Below are 20930 nucleotides of genomic sequence, written 5' to 3'. Positions count from 1 at the left end.
TTTCAGTTTTATGTTCTTATGGGATTTCTGTGTTTCTGAATGTAATTGTTTCTGTGCTTTTTCTTTGACTGCTTTTCTTCTGTGCATGTTTGTTTTGTCTTAATATATTTTGTGTTTTATCTTAGTTTATTATTCTTATAGCAATTTATTATCATCATCATTACAATATGTGCCTTTTTGCATTCTGAGGAGAGAAAGAAAGAAAAAGTATGGATTTTGATGGGATGGGAGGTGGTGGATCTGAGAGAAGTTGTAGAAGGGGAAATTCTGATCAGAATATATTGTGTGGGAAAAAAGGTAGTTTTAAATACAAAATACAATTAGCTTAACAACTCATAAAAGAACTAACACAAAGTTAATGAGTATTATTGAATATAAATGATTAATTCCGATTTAAAATAAAATTTTAAGTGGAAGATTACTAATATGAGAAAACATGAAGCCTAGGAAGTACTGGATTCATAATTTGAAAATATCAACAATTTTACTTTAAATAATAAATAAGTTTTTCCAATATATATTTTACTGTGCTTCCAAAGCATTTTGCCAGTTAGGATCCATACTTTTGACTTCTGGAGCAGAGGTAGCATGACTTGATCAGTAATAGGAAGTCTGCTGGATTTATTCTGTCATTTCTGTCACCTTGGTGTGCTCAATTGCTTAAACAGCCCGAAAGCAGAAGTAGTCACGAAATCTATTTTCCTTGTCTATAGAGGAAGGATTCATTTCCTCATCTTCAATATACATCTTATTTACTCAATAGCTTGAAACTTTGGTAATATTTTACAGCAGCAATAAAAAAAATAAATAAATATGTCAGTGCTGTGTAGCAGGATTGGCAACTTTGAAGTTGAGGAAGAGATGTGTTCTCCAGTTGCTTTCCATGGTAAGTTGCATTGCGCTTCCAAAGTTAACTGTCATGTCCTAGCTTCAGTTTCTACTTTGATGCCAGGGTTTCATTCATCTGTTTTCCTCTGAGTTCCCTCAATTTCAGATTTGAGTAACTTTTCTTTTCTGTCTCTACTAGAGAAGAAAGGAGGATCATTAACTTTCCAATGTGTGACGCTCTGCCAAAGTACAGATTATATATGAGGTTATCATAGGTAATGCATATTCATGCACAGAATCCCATCTAATATTCACACAAATAATTAAAGATAACTCTGTTCTGTGAAAATATGTACAATTATGAAACGTACCTTTCCCTATTAGATGCATTTCTGGAGGCCAATAGAAAGCAAATCATAAAAATAAAAGGTGCTGAATGGAGTCACTATGGGAACTTGTCTCTTCTTCTGAGTTTCATCTGAGAAAATCATAAATATCAGAGCCCTTCTAAATGGAGGTTATTTGTAAAATCACTTGGCTGTCTAGCAGAGTTAGTGATTTTCTTATGTTTAGCTATTTAGAATGATTGAAATGGCATTGTCATAATATACTAATAAACATTATTCATATTAAAGTTACACAAATATTAATTGTTTCCTTACAATCAGTTCTCAATTGTGGAGTGACAGGTTCAAATGCCTTAATTTGTCCATGTCACTTGAAAGTTATGTGCTACCAAACGATTTCCCCAAAAGTATTATCTTACATTTGTATAAGCAAGTTGGCAATATGTGTGTTTTGATATTTAAAAGAAAATATCCATTAGTTTAGTTAAGAAATTCACCATTTAATTAACCTAACATCTCACAAAGAAAATTCTAGACTGGTTCTAAGAACTATAATTGCTTTATTTATAGCTTAAGTATTAATATATATTTTTCCACAGGTCCTTTTCTCTCCTCCCCACACCCAGTCCCCCAGTCACATACCTTAACTGCAAGAGAAGACCAGCTACAGCATTCCCTTCCCCTGCCCACATTTTCTGTGGATACCACCGACCATCTCCTACTAACCTTTCTCCACTCACTTGTTGGTTTGTCCCAATCTCCAACTTCTGTGGATACCTCCTGTTAATCCAATGGCCTCTCATTTCAAAACAGCAAGTAGGTATAGCTCAGACCCACAACTCTCCCACTGCACATGAGATTCAATAACCCCAGTATCATCTCAACCTCTGTAAATGGAAACATGTTATAGTCTCCTTTTTCTCTCTAATCTGATCCCCAATGAATTACAAAGGTATTTTCTCCAATAGTCCTTCCACAAACTTATCCCAGTATCCAAGCCCCCAATCTTAGCAGGCATTTGCTGTGAAAGCACCAACTGAGCAGGCCAGGGTGTAGAGGAGAGGGTACAGGCAACACACAGTCATCACTCTCTCTGAGAATGTAAAGATGAAAAAGAAACCAAGGAACAAGACACCCACCCAATGAAGACAAATCCAGAAACTACCACCCAAACCTTTAATCACCTCAAACCCAGATGCAGAGATGCCAGAGTTGACACAATAACAGCTTGTACAGTATATCTCCATGACAACCCAACTTTCCTGACAAGGCAGGACCTCATACCTTTTACGAATATTATAGATGTCCTTGAAAGGAAATGAATAAATTCCTTAAATTCAGGAAAACACAAACAAGCAATGCAATGAAATAAATAACACAGTTCTAGACTGTAATACAAAGAATAAAGAAAACCAAACTAAGGGAATTCTGGAAGTAAAAGAATTGAAATTTGAACAAGAGCTATAGAAGCAAGCTTTACCAACAGACTACAAGAGATGAAATAAAGAATCTCAGACATTGAAGATATGATAGAAAACATTTGACACATAAGTCAAGAGATATTAAATCTAAAAAACTCCTGACACAAAACGTCCAGAAAATCTGGGACTCTATGAAAAGACCAAACGTAAGAACAATAGGAATAGAAGAAGAAGAAAAGGGGAAGAATCCCATCTCAAATGCCCAGAAATTGTTTTCAACAAATTCATAGAAAAAAGCATTAAAGAAGAAGATGCCATTAAATGTACAAGTATCATTCAGAACATGAAATGTATTGTACCAGAAAATAAAGTCCACTTGCCACACAATAATAAACACAGTAAATGTACAGAGAAGAATAATGTTAAAAGCTGTAAAGGAAAAAGACCAAGTAATACACAAATGCAGATATATTAGAATTACACCTGAATACTCAACGGAGACTCTAAAAGAAGAAAGTCCTGGACACATGTGCTTCTGACTCAAAGACACTACAGATGCCAGCCAGCCCAGACTACTATACCCAGAAAAACTTTCAATCATCATAAATGGAGAAATAAGAACTTCCATGATAAAGTTAAATTTAAGCATTTTCTATTTATTAATACAGCCCCACAGAAGTTCTAGAACGTAATCTCCAACCTAAGGAGGTAAACTATATCCATGAAAACCCGGAAAATAAATTCTCACACAAGAAAAAAATAAAAAGAAAAGAAACACACAAGACAAACACACGAATACACATACAAGAACACACCATTGTCAACAACAACAACAGATTAGGCTTCAAGAAATCATTCTGCATTAATGATCTCACTCATATTAATGGTCTCAATCGCCCAATAAAAAGATACATAGTAACAGAATGAATGCAAAAACAGGCTTCATCCTTCTGCTACATTCAAATGGAACTAACAGATATTTATAGAGCTTTTTACCCAAATGCAAAAGAATACACCTTCTACTCTGCAGCTCATGGAACTTTCTCCAAAAATGACCACATACTAGGACACAAATCAAGTCTCAACAGATACCAAGAATTTGAAATAACTCCCAGAATCCTATCAGACCACTAGAGATTAAAGCTGCATATCAACAACAGAAAGATTACATACTCATGGAAACTTTAAAGCTACTTAATGGAAAATGGGTAAAGACAAAAACAAAGAAGTTAAGAATTCATTGAAAATGAGTTCAGAATTCATTGAAATTGAAAACACAGCGTACACAATGAAATACACAATGAATACACAATACTAAAAGGAAAGTTCATTGAACTAAAGGTCTATGTAAAAAAAACTGAAAAGGTCTCATATTAATAGCTTATCAGCACACCTGAAACCTCTAGAACAGAAAGAACAAGAAGACTTGGTGACAAGAAATAATCAAACTGAAGGATCAAATCAATAAACTGGAAACAAAAAGAATAATACAAAGAATGAATGAAACAAAGATTTGGTTTGGTAGGAACTTCAACAAGAGATTTAAATCCTTGTCCAAATTAAGTAAAAGTCAAAGAGAGAATATCCAAATTAACAAAATCAGAAATAAAAAGGAGACATAACAATAGACATCAAGGAAATCCAAAAAATCCTAAGGACATACTTTAAAAACCTGTACTCGAACAAATTGAAAAAATATAAGCAGTGGATAATTTCCTTGACAGGTATCACTTACCAAAACCAAGTAAGGATAGGATAAAAAAGTTTAACAGACATACAACTCTGACTGTAATAGAAGTAATCATTGAAAGTCCCCAACAAAACCACTCAAGACCAAATGGATTTTTGTGTAGAAGTCTACCTATCTTTCAAAGAAGATTCAATGCCAATACTCCTCAAATACTTTGAAAATTAGAAGCAGAACTAACATTACCAAATTAACTTTATGAGGCCACAGTTAGCCTGATACCCAAACCACCTAAAGAATCAAGAGAAAAATGAATATTAAACTACTTTCCCTTATGAGCATAGATGGAAAATACTCAGTAAAATACTTGTTAACTAATTCGAAGAATATTAAAAAGATCATTCACCTGATCAAGTAGGCTTCCTCCTACAGTTGTAGGGATGGTTCAATACATAAAAATTAGTAAACATAATCCACAATATAAACAGACTGGAAGATAAAAACCACACAATCATTTCATTTGATGAAAAAAAAAAAACTTTTGAAAAATTCCAACACCCTTTCATGATAAAAGCACTAAAAAGCTTAGGGATATAAGGGACTTACCTCAACATAATAAAGACAATTTACAGTAATCCTATATAAAACATCAAATTAAATCAAGATAAACTAAAGATAATTTTACGGAATTCAGTAACAAGGCAAGGTTATCCATAGACCACTGAAGGAGATTGGGAGGATACATATTGGAAGGATGAATTCAAAGTATTATTATCTGCAGAGGATATGAGAGCATGACCCTAAAAGTTCAACCAGGGAGTTCCTAGAGCTGATAAACGCCTTCAGCAAAGTAGCTATATACAGGATAAGGTACAGAAATAAGTAGCCTTACTATATACAAATGACAAATGGACTGAGAAAGAAACCAGGGAAACAAGATATTTCATAATAGCCTTAAATAATGCAAAATATCTTGGTGTAACTCTAACCAAGCAAGTGAAGGCTTGTATAATTAAAAACTTCAAGATTTTGAAGAAAGAAATTGAAGATCTCAGAAGACAGAAAGATCTCTCATGCTCATAGACCAGTAGGATTACGTAGTAAAAATGGTCAACCTACCAAAAGCAATCTACAGATACAATGCAATTCCTATCAACATTCCAATATGATTATTTATTTATAGACCTCAAAAGGAAATACTCAATTTCACTTGGAGAAACAAACAAACAAACAAAAAAAACCCAGGATAACTAAAACAATCCTGATTTGTATAATAATAATAATAATAATAATAATAATAATAATAATAATAATAATAATAATAATAATAAATGATGATGGGTGTCTCCCATTTTCTATTTCAAGTTTTGTTACAGAGCTGTAGTAATAAAAATCACATGGCATTGACCTCTGATATTATATGAAGCAGCGGTTAATACTAGATAAAATACAGCATCCTCAACAGAAAGCCCTTGTTAAACTAGATATCTGCAAGTAGAAAAATGCAAATAGAACCACTTTTTATCACCCAGCACAAATTCCAAGTCCATGCTGACCAAAGACATCATCATAAAAACAGACATACTAAACCTTACAGAAGAGAAAGTGGGAAATAGCCTTGAGCATATTGACATAAGAGATGAGTTTCTGAAATGAACATTAATATCATAGGCTCTAAGATCAACAATTAATAAATGGGACCTCATAAAACTGAAAAGTTTCTTCAAGGCAAAAGACACCACCAATCAAACAAAGCAAAGCCTCCAGAATCAAAATACTTTTTCACTATCCATATATCCAACAGATGACTACTATCCCAAATATATATAAAAAAATTATATTTAAAGAAAAGGTAATCCAAGTTAAAATGGGGTATATGCTGGACATGGTAGAGTATGCCTTTAATCCCAGCAGAACACTTAGGGAGGTAAAGGCAGGTGGATCTCTGTGAGTTAGAGGACAGCCTGGTCTACGCAGCAATCCAGGACAGCCAAGGCTAAACAGAGAAACTTGTCTCAAAAAACAAAAACAAAAGATAGAAAGAAAAGAGAAGAAAGAAAGAAAGATGGGGTACAGATCTAAGCATGAAATTCTCAATAGAGGAATCTCAAATGGCTGAGGAACACTTAAAGGCATGTTCAACATCCTTAGCCATCAGGGAAATGCAAATCAAAACTACTTTGTGATTCTATCTCATACCTGTTAGAATGTCTAGAAATAATAACACAAGTGACAGCACATGCTGGTGAGGATTTGGAGCAAGAGGAACATTCCTCTATTACTGGTGGGGATTCCATCTCTTACAGTAACTATGGAAACCAATATGGCAGTTTTCAGAAAGTTGGGAATCTCCCTCAAGTCCCAGATATATCACTATTGGGCTTATAAATAAATGATGCTCCATTCCCCCCGCCCCCCGACACACACAGTGTTCATTGTGGATTCGTTGGTGATTGAAAGAAAATGGAAACAATCTAGATGTTCCTTAATAGAAGAATGGATAAAGAAAATGTGCGTTATTAATACAACAGAGTATTATTCAGCTGTTAGGAAAATGAAAACACAAAAATTATGGAAAAATAGATGGGACTAGAACAACTCATTCTGATTGAAGTTAACCCACTCCAAGCAAGACAAATTTGACATATATTCACTCATAACTAGATATTAGACATTAAATAAACAACAATCTGTAGATGCAAAGAAGTTAGGTAAAGCGAATAGGTCTAGGATACACAGGGAGGGGGAAAGAGAATAGATTTTACTTGTGTATTGGGGGAGATTAGGGACAGGAGTACAGAGATCAGGTGCAGGGAGGTGAGATGAAATTCTAGGTACTCTTGAGTGGGTATAAATGCAAGAGCCCTGAGAGGGCCTATGGCAGTTGCTGCTCCCCCTGCTCATTCTCTTTCTGCGGCGGCGGCTGCTGCTGCTGCTGCTGCTGCTGCTGCTGGGAGTGGTTCCTGCAATTACCTTTGCTCTTGCTGTTTGCTAGATTGTTGGATTGCAGGATTGCTGGATTGCTGGATTGCTGGGTTGCTGGGTTGCTAGATTTTTGGTTGGAGATATCCTGACAATGAATATTTGACATGCCCCCAAGGAATTCAATGCCTCTAATCAGCAGGAAGTAGTCTAAAAAGATCTATGCCTCCTTTCCTCTCTAAATTTCTTTCTCACCTACCTAATGTTGGGGGTTGGAAGAGATCTGGCTGGAAAAGGGTGTTAGGTAAAAGAACACAAATAAGTAGCCAAGCAACTCAGTTATACCAAACACTATGGGTAAGTAAATAAATAAATTTGACAAAATGATTTCCAGTGACAATCTGGTATACCCATAGATCAGGGCTCAATCAATCATTATCACAGAGGCTTAATCCAACAATATATGAAAACAAATGCATAGAACCACAGCTAGATTGTATGTAGAAAGAGAGTCTAAAATGGTGGTCTCCATCAAATCCCTACCTCAGAGCCTCAGGTAAATAGAGGAAATAGAGGTCGAAAAATGGGAAGAACCAGAGTCGGTGAAAGCAATCAGGAGAACAAAGCTCACTGAATCAACGAAGCAAGGTGTATATGAGCTCACAGAGACTTACGCAGCAAGCATAGGGCCGACATGGATCTGCACCAGATCTTCTGTATATGTATTACAGCTATTAGCTTAGTATTTTTCTAGGAGTACTGACTATGAGGGCGGATGAGTCTCTGACTCTTGTGCCTTCTCTTAGGACTCTTTTCTGCCTGTTGGGAGACCCTGTCCAACTTCAATATGATAGTTTTTTGCTTCATCTTATGTCACATTAGGTTGTTACCTCTTAGTAGCCTGTTCTTTTCTAGTGAGTAACAGAAATGGAATGAAGCCAGAAGAGAGGGGAGATGAGAAAGAACTGGTAAGAGTAGAGGGAATGAAAACTATAATCAGGATACATTTTATGAGAAAAGATTTATTTTTTAAAAAAGAAAAAAGAATAAAATAAAGTAGTATTCAAAAGCACATTACATATTTTATTATTAGCTTACTACCTTACATAAAACATGGCCTAATTTTCATCCAATTAGGATGATAGGGAGTCTACTTATGGTGATTCCGTGGCTTCATATCTTATATATTTTCTGGATTTAATGGTGTTTCTCTTTGGCCGCCATCATGTATGTTGTCTTCATTACATTAACAACTAAATAAATAAATTGGCAATTTATTGCAAAATGAGAATTATTGATCTCATTTCAAAGTTATATTATTTTGAGACTGGCTGGCTTTGAATTGTGAATACTGTAAATTTACATTATTCATGCTCTTTATATCTATGTAATATTCCCACTCTGATCTAAAGGTCTGAAACTAGTGTTACTCCCACATACATTTTACCACTACATGAAAACACTCCTACAGCAATCAGAAAGAAACAATTTAATTGGAGAGAGGATTATAGGCTTTAGTCCAAGGAATGTAACCTTATGTTGAATGAACATAGAATGGCAAATGTCCACAAAGCGACATATGGTAAATCCTATAATGAATGATCCACAGATTATATTGCTCTGTATCTGGAAAGCCTATACTTATTCAGAGGAGAAGAAATGGGAAATTGTAGGCCAAAAGAGATGGAAAGAACTGATGTAAGAAATTATAATGATTAAGCACAACTAAGTATTAATTTGGGTGCTCTCATATTAAAGTTGTCAGTCGAGAAAAGAAAACTACTACTGACTACTCCAAGTAATTATAGAGAACTAATTCACTCAAAGAGGGCTTTGGCATTAAATGTGCCACCCTACAATGGCATCCTTTTAAACATGCTACAAAGCAAAGGTATAATTTTCTCACTAAATAAACAATAGTTGGGCCAAGAAACTGTTAATGACACTGAGTCTTGCAGCTTTAAATTCAAGGAAATCATAATTACGTATCAAGCTAAAATTCTATTTCCTATTTGTTGAGAAAATTTCTAAAGGACATAGTTTCCCAGATTCAGCTGATAGAGATAACAAATATCTTTTACTGTGATTTATTTTCCTATGACAGGCAGGTGTCAACACTTGCAATAGAAAAAGATCAAATGGCTGATGCCCTTGCCTTGTAGCTATTCACAGTTTTGTAAACATTCTTTTAATATTAAAACAGTTGCCAATTTATGAAAACATTTATTCAGATTATCTCTACAGTCCATAAAGGAACACTAGCAAACATCTGATGATGGACATTCTAAAAGACAAATTTTACAAAGTTAGATTCATGCTTTGGAGACATTCAACAGGCAACTTTTAACAGCTGTGCTAACAAAGCAAAACAAAAGGTATCATTCTTTATAAAAAGCCTTTAAAATCACAACTAAACTGTCATCATAATAACAGTGGCAACATAATATCACAGTGAGGTCCTCCATGTTGAAAGAATCTGGTTGCAGAGTGAAATACTATTTATTATCATTGATAAACTAATGAGAGGAGACAGAAATTAATTGAAGATATAGTTGGGAAAAAGACTTGCTAATAGGGCAGGGAAGTACTGTTAGATTGTATATTAGGAATCAATTCAAAGTATGAAAAAAGGATAAATAGGAAATTGCATGAATGCATATCACTTAAAGAAATAGTATATATTTAAATTTTAGAACTCTTCATGAAGAAAATCAGATACCAGGCAGTACAAAAGGCATATTATAGGCACATATATTAAATATATTAGTATAATTACAGAGAGACTTAGTAATTGATAAGATGACAGCAAATTAAAAGAAGCCAAATGGTTAGTTCTAAAAAACCATATACATACATACAAATAACATTATATAGATAGATTGTCTCTATCATTTATCTATACATCTATCTGTATATATATATATATATATATATATATATACATACACACATATATACACACACATATATATATATGTCACAAATATCTGAATACACACACAGACATATACATACTTAAATCTAAAATCAAAGAAAAGCAGGCCATAAATTTTAAAGAGATCAAGGGCAGGTATATGGAAATGTTTAGAAGTAGAAACGAAAAAGGGATAAATGATGCAATTATATTATAATCTCAAAAGCTTAAAAATATATAGTGAAATAAAGTAATTCAATGAAGAAAACTATTTAAAGACTATAATAACTGAAAAAGGGAAGCTAAATGATAAGCCTGAAATTTTGAAATTGTCATGTCATTCAACCTCATGGGTGAGTTTACCATTGGAAATTAATAATTTTGAAGACAGCTAATAATATTAACAATATGCACTGAGAGATTGGAAGCTCATTTTTAAACTAGATTTTGTGTACATTTCCACAAGTGTTTTTAAGATATTAGAAATATATCTATTAAAAATTAAGAGTCACATAGCTTTTCAACTCTACCTTGTGGACTATGTCCTCATCATTACAAAGTAACAAACCTTAAGAGGCTGTCTCTGTGGATGCTTTCTACAATAATGTTTGAGGGGACAAAGCAGACAAATTACGTTAGATCAGTGTTACTGATGGGTGGTAAAGTCTTCAATGTAACAATTCCAGAGTTTTTGACCTTCAATAATGGACATTATCTTTGTTAAATAAGCAACACACAGAGAAACCCTGTCTCAAAAAAAAAGTAACAAGTGCAAATATTATTTTTCTCGCAAAACAATAGACAAAAGTCCTACAGCGCTAATTCAGTGGTTTTCTGAGGTCAAGGTAGCCCAAACTAGTTCCATTTTCAGTTCTATGAGCTGTAGGTACAGGTGGCTTTTTTTCTGCCTATTTCTTCTAGTTCTGTTCAGGATGTTAGAATATAAAGTTGACCCTGACTACTTTCACAAACTTCCTCCAAATCTCATTCAGTTACATTTACATCTTTTTTAGAGCCAAGACCTGCGTCTCATTGCCCCTTTACCTTACAGAAAAACGTTCATTGTGACATTTTAACAGAGCACATTAGTAATGCCACTTCCTGAGTAAAAATTATCTCCATTTGTAAGGCAGCAGAGAAAAATGAATATTGTATGAGTGACTAACAATGTCTGCCACTCCTATGGAAGTGCCCATGTGTTTCATAGGATCATATGACTGGAGATAAATGGGCAAGAAATGCTGCAATCTGCTAAGATTGATGACACCAAAGAGGTGGGAATGGAGGTTATGTAAGAATATGAACATTTTACATTTCCCTTACGGTGGTGAGAACACAGGTTTGATCAGTGACAAATGAATGACTGGGAAACTGTTTATTATATCATGAAAAAAACTGAAAGACAAAAATAATTTATTTAAGTTGCATTAAACTCTGAATTACAATATGCATATTGAGTTTAATACTCCAACTTAAATTGTTTACTGATAGCAATTCTCAGAAGAGAAACATATTCACATAGTGATAATTGGGAGGCTTTGTGGCAAGGTCAAGTAAGATACTAGAATTTGTATGTGTTTTCATGTGATTTCACAATTACATAATTTATTACCTTACTCTATAACACTCAACATATCACTTAGATATGAAAAGAGGAGCAGAGTATAGGCAAGAGACCCGAAGAAGTCGGCCATGGTCAGATACGATGAGCTCTTCAATTTGACTGCCTTCAAGGGAGCACTTCGGAGAGAAGGCAGGAGAGGAAGCGGAAGACATACTGTCAACCCTTGCAGACTGGCCACTGGGTAAGAGGCTACACTGATGTGTGGTGGATACAGATTCACGTTTAGTTTGAACCAGCTCTAGTGATGGTAAAAGCAAAGTTTATGACAAAAGGTTCAATAAAAGGAAAGCATGAACATTGAATTTAGTTCTCATTGCACTACAGGTGATAGGTGAGCATATGTCAGACATTGGAGGGTTTATGCATACATGTCTTAGGCATCAGGTAGTGCACAGTGCCAGATCAGAGCTTCAAGGTTCCCAGGCTTTACATAGAAGTTTTGGCTTCTTTTGAACATGTAAAACTCTAAAAATCTTTCAGAATGCTTTATTTGAAGAAAAATGCTCTGAACATAGGTACAAGAATTAGATTATGGGAAAGTCATGTAGAACATTTTGTTAACTCTCAAGAGTCTGAGTAGAAGACCTTCAGAGACTGACATAAACAGGTAGCTTAAGAGTAAATATGATCCATGTAATGAAAACAAAATCAGAGAAGCCCACTCTAATCTACACTGTAACATTTACGGAGTAAAGAAAATCATGTTATTACTAGTGCACTTAATTTTGAATAGCCACCTTTTTCTCCATTTTTATAATTACATTAGGTGCAATAAAATAAATGTATAAAGCAGTATGTATTCTAAGCAATGACCAAGTGTTTGCTTATTGAACAGAGTTCTGAATAGTATAAATTTGATATAATCACATAGAAAGGATATGTAATGGAATAGGCATGTTGTGATGAAATTTTTGTTAATCTGATTTTTGCATACTATTCAGACTACTATTTCCTCTGCTTTTTAACTTTCGTGTTATTCGTGAGGGATGTGTAAGCAATTGTGCGATGGCAAACAAGGGTGAAAGTGAATGGATTAAAACAGACAAAGAAAAACAAGACCACACTGGGAGTGATGGTTTATACTTGCTACTGCAGTAGCAAGGGGCTCAAGGAGGGGAATCATGAGCTCCAGTCCAGTTGGAGACAAATAGGGAACTCCTTTCTTAAGAAACAACCACAAAACAAAAGCAAACTAAGAAAAACTCAGAGGCAACACTGCTCAGTCTGGCTTTATGCTCATGTCAAGTTTATACAGAGTGGGGGTCAGGTGGAAGGAGCTCTCAGCTGAAAGGTAGTCAGGTCAGTCAGCGGGACTTACTATCACATGGTCTCCACCTTGAGCTCACACGCACACACACACACACACATACACACACACACATGCTGCGCACATACATGCACACACATATACACACACACACAAATGCTGCACACAGACATGCACACACATGCATGCACAGACACATACACATGCATGTACACACATGCATGCACACATACATACACACATGCACACACACATGCACACACACACACACACACACACACCATGATTGTGCTCTTTATTGGGAAGTTTAAATAGCACTAAATGTAGCTTTACTTTAATCATAAAAATTAAATGAAGTTAGCACTATGGCAAGGTAAAAAGACATACAAAATGTTATCAATGATTTATTCCTGCCTTCAGTATTTGTGAATTCAATGAAAACCCTTCGTGTGTTTATTAAAATGGACAGGTCTTTTCTGCATTTGAATAGTGCTTCAGGTTGCAACAAAGATTGTTTTTCTAAAACACAAAAAGTAATTATCTGAATGTGCATTTTCAATGTAATATTACCTGAAATAATGGTGTTAAAGACTTGGTTCTATATACTTGGATCTCAAAAAGAATAACTGGTTTGCAGGAAATTTTTATAGAATAAGGAATAATGTATCCATTAGTTTCTCCTCAATTTTATTTTAATTAGTCCATAAGGAAATTAACAATCGATATAGAAATAGGTATCATCTGTTTTTAAATGAGTCAGTCTAGCACTTCCTAAACGGCAAATAGATTTATTAGTATTGCTTCAAAAATTATTAATGTGAGGATAAATTCACAAATTGAAAAGTTTCTGGATATTAGAAATTATATAACAGTTACAGTGTTGCTTGTCATTTAATGTATCTACATTTCTAGAATTACATATCATACTTTTGTGATTTTTCAATTTTTATTCTTTTTACAATTTATTCATTAAAAAATTTCATACTCTATATTTGTATAATATTCTTCTACATATTCCAAATCCACCTTCCTACCAAGCAAACATCAAGTTTTTTTTTTTTTTAACTTATAAAACTATCACAAAAAAGTAAAAAGCCACTAAAAACCTGAAATTCAATTTGTGTTGGGCTATTACTCTTGAGTATGGTTCCCCACCTGAAATTCCCAGTGTCATTCATTTGAAGAAAACTGATATTTCTTCTGTTTGCATCTATCATTCATGTATAGATATATTTCCGGTGAAAGGTAGGACTTCTCCTCCCTGTGCTAGGATTCAGTCTGGTCTGAACTTGTTTTGGTCTTGTGAATAGTGTTGCATTCTTTGTGAATTCATATGCATATCTATGCTTTTGTCTCTAAAAGTACTGTTTTTGTAAAATTGTTAGCCACTTAAATTCTTATATAGCTTGCTCCTCTTCTGCATGAGTCTTGAGAGTGTTGTGATAAACACATATGGTCAGGGCTGAGAAGTTTAACTTTTCTCTAATGATGAAACACAAGTGGCTAGGAAGCACTTTTAAAGGGCTTGACATCCTTTGCCTTGAGGGAAATGAAAACTAAAACTACTTTGGGATTTTACCTTACACCAGTCAAAGTGGACAAGATCAATAAAACAAAAGACAACAATTGCTAATGGGAATGGAAAGAAAGGGTGACACTTATCCATAGCAGGTGGGCATGCGAGTTTGTATAGCCTACACGAATGTGAGTGTGGTGTTTCATCGAAACACTGAAAATTGACCTCCAGTAAAATCCAGCTATACCACTCTCAGCCATTCACCTAAAGTACTTTATCTTACAACAGAGATATTTGTCCATTCATTGCTGCTCTATTTACAATTGCCAGATATTGGAAATAGCCAAGATGTCCATCAATGGATGCATAAATAATAAAACGTCAAACATTGACTGAATGGAATATTATTCTGCTTTTCAGAAAAATAAAATTTGCTGGTAAACAGATAAAACTAGAAACAATCATCCTGAGTGAAGTAACCCAGATCCTGATATTACATATTTTCTCTTATAAGTGGACATTATGTCTTATGCTTTAGATATGTATGCTTAATTTAGAATAACCACATTTATTTTAAATACAAAAGACATTATATAGATAATAAGAGTCTAGGGGATCTTTTCTGGAAGAAGATTTAGAATATAGTTTTAAAAATAGTAAAATGAATGATTGGAACAGGAAAGGTAAAGGGGAGAGGTGTAAGAAGGAAGAGATAAGAGAATATATGAAGAGAGGTAAATATTACTAAGAGCTTTTTGAAAAAACGCATATGAAAACCCACTGCTGTGTGTTTTAACCACATTTACTGAAATATATTTCTCATACTAAAAACTCATCCTTTGAAGAGTTCAGTTCAGCATTTTCAAATATATTTAAATATGCATTCACCATTGTCATATAGTTTTAGAAATTTTTCATCATGATCAAAATACCCAAAGTTATATATTACTTACTTGGCAATATTATAACCACACTAGTTGACAGACATCTATATAGAACTTTTATAGGACTTCGGTACATCTGAAAGCATCTGATACTTATAGTTACTGAAATCTATTTCTCTACAACTTGGATGTCTGTAATACCGCCACCCATTCTGAAGAGTGACTTGCGTTGCATAACAGTCAACAAATAAGGCAAGACTATTAGCAATAATTATACAATTCATGTTGGAGTTCTTAGTAGCTAAATGCCTGTAGCGAGATCATCTCTTTGTATACTTTTCGGTTGTGATATCTTATATTTGAATGGCTCTATCCTCATACTATTAGATAATACGAAATGAAACAGCAATAAAAGAGTCTAAATGTAAGATTTGCATTGTTTAAACTGCTCCTAATGAACCCAGGTATCATATAGTAGACCACATAGTAACTTAGTGTTCCCAGAAATATTCATAATGTTAATGTATGATTATATTTGTTAAAGCATTTAGTTGAAAGCTCTGTTACCATTATTGTGTTCATCATTGATTTCAAGACCTATAAATCAATTTCAAACCACTCATTTTTACCCACTTATAGATCTGCACTGCCTTCTGAACCAGCAGGTGACCCATTAATTTAAAAGAGTCATTAAGCGTAATCAATAAAACTCTTGTTCCTTTATTAGCTCTATTGCCTTAATAGGCAATGTCCCCGGCAGAATCAACACCATGAATTTCATTCGAATGATATTTACTAATGGAATTACATATTCTATCATAAGGTATAAAGAATTTTACTTTAGTCAATTAAACAGTATTACATGTATAATTCTTCACTGGGTAATTTCACAACTTATTTAGCAATTTATATTATGGGAACAGATATGAGATGTAGAAAGACAATATTACTTTTATAATTTAAAGGTCCTTTTAATATAAACCACAACAAACTACAGATAAACATTAAGGAATAACATATTATGAAATTTATTTCTCCTTAAGTTATCAAAATGTGAAAATGTGTTTAACCAAAACCAAAATCCCCAGGTTTCAGCAATAATATCAACAAGCACATTAAGTGAAATACAATACACATGCACATTCTAATGTGGAAGCCAGCATTATAAGTGGAGAGCCCTTAGAAACACCAGGAGGATGGCTGAAGTAATACTTTAAGCTAGTTGACAGGGAACGCAGATACCACTGGCTTCATTAAACCTGTACTTTAGAAATATGGAGCTGATTTCAGACTTTGTTGAGTATTATGTTAAAATTTCAGAGCAAGATTATAAAGCTATTTAAATTGCTAATTAAAAAATAATTGATAATGAGGAAAGGGCATAGATAATTTATGAAATAGTTATCTAAAACATCATCAACTGTAAAACATTTACCAGGAGAATCTCAAGCCTGTTATGCATTGTGCTGAAACCAGTCGACTCCAGGAACACTGGGTAGAAATCTTGACATCTGCATACCTCTTCTGCAGTTTTAAGTAGTGTCACATTAGTTTTTAATCATTTGCTATTTCTGCCCAAGTCTCACTCCTTAAAAGTTTAGCAGTCATTTTTTTATTTGAGTATTTCTACATAAAGCTTGGCATATCATCCTCAGTTGCCGACATTGAAATTATTCAGGATATTAAAAGGGAACAGGATAGGAAGGATCATTGCTGTGTTTTGCTGCTGTCTGAAGTGACTCTTTGTGCAGAAGTGGTCGGTGTTTACACAACTCCGAAAGTACGGTTGTAACTGAAATGTGATTTAATTGCTCAATTTATTATAATAGTAAAGACATTTTTTAAAATTCATTTTATATCCTAATTGAAGCCATCCCCTCCTCTCCACCTGGTCCAACTTCTCCTCCCTTTTCCCCTCCTCCCCTTCCCAGAAAAGGGGAGCCCATTCCTTCCTGCAAACCCACCCTAGTACATTAAGTCGCATCAGGACTAAGAGCATCCTCTTCCACTGAGCCACACAAGGCTGCCCAGTTAGGGGGAAAGTGATCCAAAAGCAGGCAACAGAGTCCCTATCAGAGACAAGCCCACTACACTTGCTAGGCGACCCACATAAAGACCTTGATGCCTATCAGTTACATATGTGTAGGTGGCCTAGGTCCAGTAAGTGCATGTTCTTTGGTTGGTGTTTAGTCTCCATAAGGCCCTATGGGCCTAGGTTAGTTGATTTTATTGGTCTTCTTGAGGAGTCATTGTCCTCTCTTGGGTCTTCTATCCTTTCCCCAACTCTTCCACATGACTCCCCGAGTTGCACTTAATATTTGGCTGTGTATCTAAGCATCAGTTTCAATCTGCTGATGGGAGGAGCCTCTCAGAGGACTGTTATGCTAAACTCCTGTCTGCAAGCATAGCAGAGTATCATTAATAGTGTTAGGGGTTGGCTCTCACCTATGGGGTGAATCTCAGGTTGGGCTAGACATTGGTTGGGCATTCCAGCAATCTCTGCTCCATCGTTACCTTTGCGCATTTTGTAGGCAGAGTAAATTTGGAGTCAAAGGCTTTATGAATGGCTGGGTGTCCTCCTCCCTCTACTAAAAGTTCTGCATGCTTATGAGGTGGCCTCTTCAGTCTTCATGTCCCCTGCAGCTAGGAGTTTAGGCTAGAGTCACTACCATAGACTTCTAGGAGCTTACCCAGTCTTAGTTCTCGAGCTTGTCTCAGAGATGCCTTCCCATCTTGCTTCGTGTCTCTTTCCCAGCCATCTCACCTCCCACCCCTGCTCTACCCATATCTCACTCCTCCCTCCATTCCCCTGTCCACACCTTTCCCACCTAGTTCCCTCTCCTCATTCACTTCTTATGTCTACTGAATTTCCCCTTCCGAGTGGGATTCAAGCATTCTCCCTTGGGCCTGTGTTACCTCATTCTGGATCATCTTTTTTAGTTCCATTCATTTGCGGGAAAATCGCGTGATTTCCTTGTTTTTGTTTTGTTTTGTTTTGTTTTGTTTTTTTAATAGCTGAGTAGTATTCCATTGTGTAAATGTACCACATTTTCTTTATCCATTCTTCAGTTGAGGGACATCTGGGCCTTTTATTGGTCAAACATGTTAGGCTCTTAGGCAAGGCAGGTCACAGAGACAGCAAGCAGTAATTAGCATCAAAATACATCATACCAACCTCCAACAACCAAGAATAGCTGAATCACCCCTGTAAAATAGAATAACTTCTAGAGATATCACCATCCCTGATTTCTTGTTGTTCTACACAGCAATGGTAATAAAAACTGCATGGAATTGGCATAGAAACGAACCTACACATATAAGAACACTTGATTTTTGACAAAAAAAGCCAGAACTATACAATTGAAAAAAGAAAGCATATTCAACAAATGGTTCTGGTCTAACTTGATGCTTGAATGCAGAAAACTGCAAATAGATCCATATTTATCACTCTAGACAAAACTCAAGTTCAAGTGGATCAAATACCTCAACACAAAACCAGATACATTAAATATAATAGAAGAGAAAGTAGAGAGAAAGTAGGGAGTAGCCTCATTGGCACAAGACCTGGTATTTGAAAATATATTCTTTGATTAAAAAAAGACTATGAAAGCCAAGAACAGAATCTGTTATCCCAGTAGTGCCTGTTTTTTGAGATAGGGTATCTCTATGTAGCCCTGACATGCTGGAGCTTGCTAGCTAAGAGATCTACCTGTGTCTGTCTTCAAAGTACTTGGACTAAAAGCATACGCTGCCACCACCCAGCAGATAGATTCTTAACCTGTAAACATTAAAATCCTAACCTTTCTTATGATAATGATATACTACTTTAAAATTCAATAAGAATGGAGATAATCTTTGGGGAAAAGCAGGCTTGGGGGGGGAGATGCCATTTTAATTGTTTTTTTTTTTTTTTTACCGGCATGAAGCTTTGTTGGCATTATAAAATGGTCCATTCAAACTTTCAACAAATAGGTTAAAAAAAATTATGTAGCTTTTGAAGACTAAATTGTTGCAACAGCACAGAGGTAACCTGTGGGTGAAAGGGAATGTGATATTTTGAATGAGAATGGCACCCATAAACTCAGATATTTGACTACTTGGTACTCAGCTGGTGGAAATGTTTGGTAAGGTTTATGAAGTGAGGCTTTGTTGGAAGAAGGGAGTGTCACTGGTCTTAAGTTTCAAAAGACTTACACCATTTCAAGCTAATTCTTACTACACCCTGTTGTGGTTTGAGATGTGAGCTCTCAAATGTTTCTTCTTCCTTGCCTTCATGCCAACATCATGATTCTGACTCTCTGGAACTGTAAGCCCAAGTAAAAAGCTTTTTTTTTTTTTTTTTTTTATAATTGTCATTGACCATGGTGTTTAATTGCAGTGATAGAAATGTAATTACCGGAGGGGGGGCACATATTCTAATAGTAGACATCTTAAGGCAAACACTATGCCATCAAAAGGCAAATCTGTTGATTTCTCTTGATGCTCACTGCTACTTAATGCTCTGAAGTTGATCTTAGCCAAAGGCCAAGAAGCAATTCTGCATATATAGCATGTGTCCTTTGCGGAAAGGCTTCCAAGGTTTAGTTGTTACTAAATAAAACCACTTGGTATTTTAGATTCCTGTGAGAAACTATTTCACATTTATCATTTGGAAGAGGACAGCATTTGTAAATCACAAAGTATCTTGAGAACTGAAAATTTTCTCTATTCCCAAGTCAACTTTTGGTCTTGTCAGCGTTTGTTAGCAGTGTTAATTGTATGCCCATTAATAATATCTGTAGGCAAAAATTTTTCCCATGAAGTTCTTAGAGAGCAGGCATGTCTTTGTAGCTAAAATAATTAGCTTGTTGTGAACACTCCTTGTAACTAGGAAGAAAACTGAAATTAATACACTGGCTAAATATGGGACTGCAATATAGATCCTGAGATTGAAGACTGTAGTATTTTGGCAAAGAATTAGCAAGTATTTCCATGAATGACTGTCAAGTAAAGACAATTTTTAAGGAAATACTCTTTATCAGGAGTCTAGAATGATTCTGGTTTCCCTCCAACTGAAAAAGACAAGTGAGCAGAATCCTTATGCTATCCTTCCCAAAGGCTCTCCCAATCACAGGGCCAACATGTTATATTTGAGCTATGATGAAATGCCACTTTGGAAGACTTCTGCATTTTTAAAGTTAAATATAGGTTGTCCTATCTGTATGGTTTAGGATATACTTCTTTTGGGTTCAGTTGTAGAAAAACTATCTTCTAATACTGTAGCAATTTATTGATTTCCACTTGAATGGAGAGAATTCAGGAAATGTAAAACTTATAATTTTCTACAAGAGAAATTCTGCTTTAGACCTTGATTTTACAGAATAGTAGATAATGATGCCCGTTTCTTTCTTATGCATCTCTGTGCCTGGTGTCCAAGACTACATAGTGAATCCTACCTCAAAATACCACTTAAAACATTTTCAAATAGACTCAGACACACACATACATGTCCACACATAGTGTGTATGCATGTATAAGACA

The sequence above is a fragment of the Acomys russatus genome, chromosome 23 (genome assembly GCF_903995435.1).
Source record: "Acomys russatus chromosome 23, mAcoRus1.1, whole genome shotgun sequence".
NCBI classification, from domain to species: domain Eukaryota; kingdom Metazoa; phylum Chordata; class Mammalia; order Rodentia; family Muridae; genus Acomys; species Acomys russatus.
Note: the sequence above shows the minus strand (reverse complement) of the source record.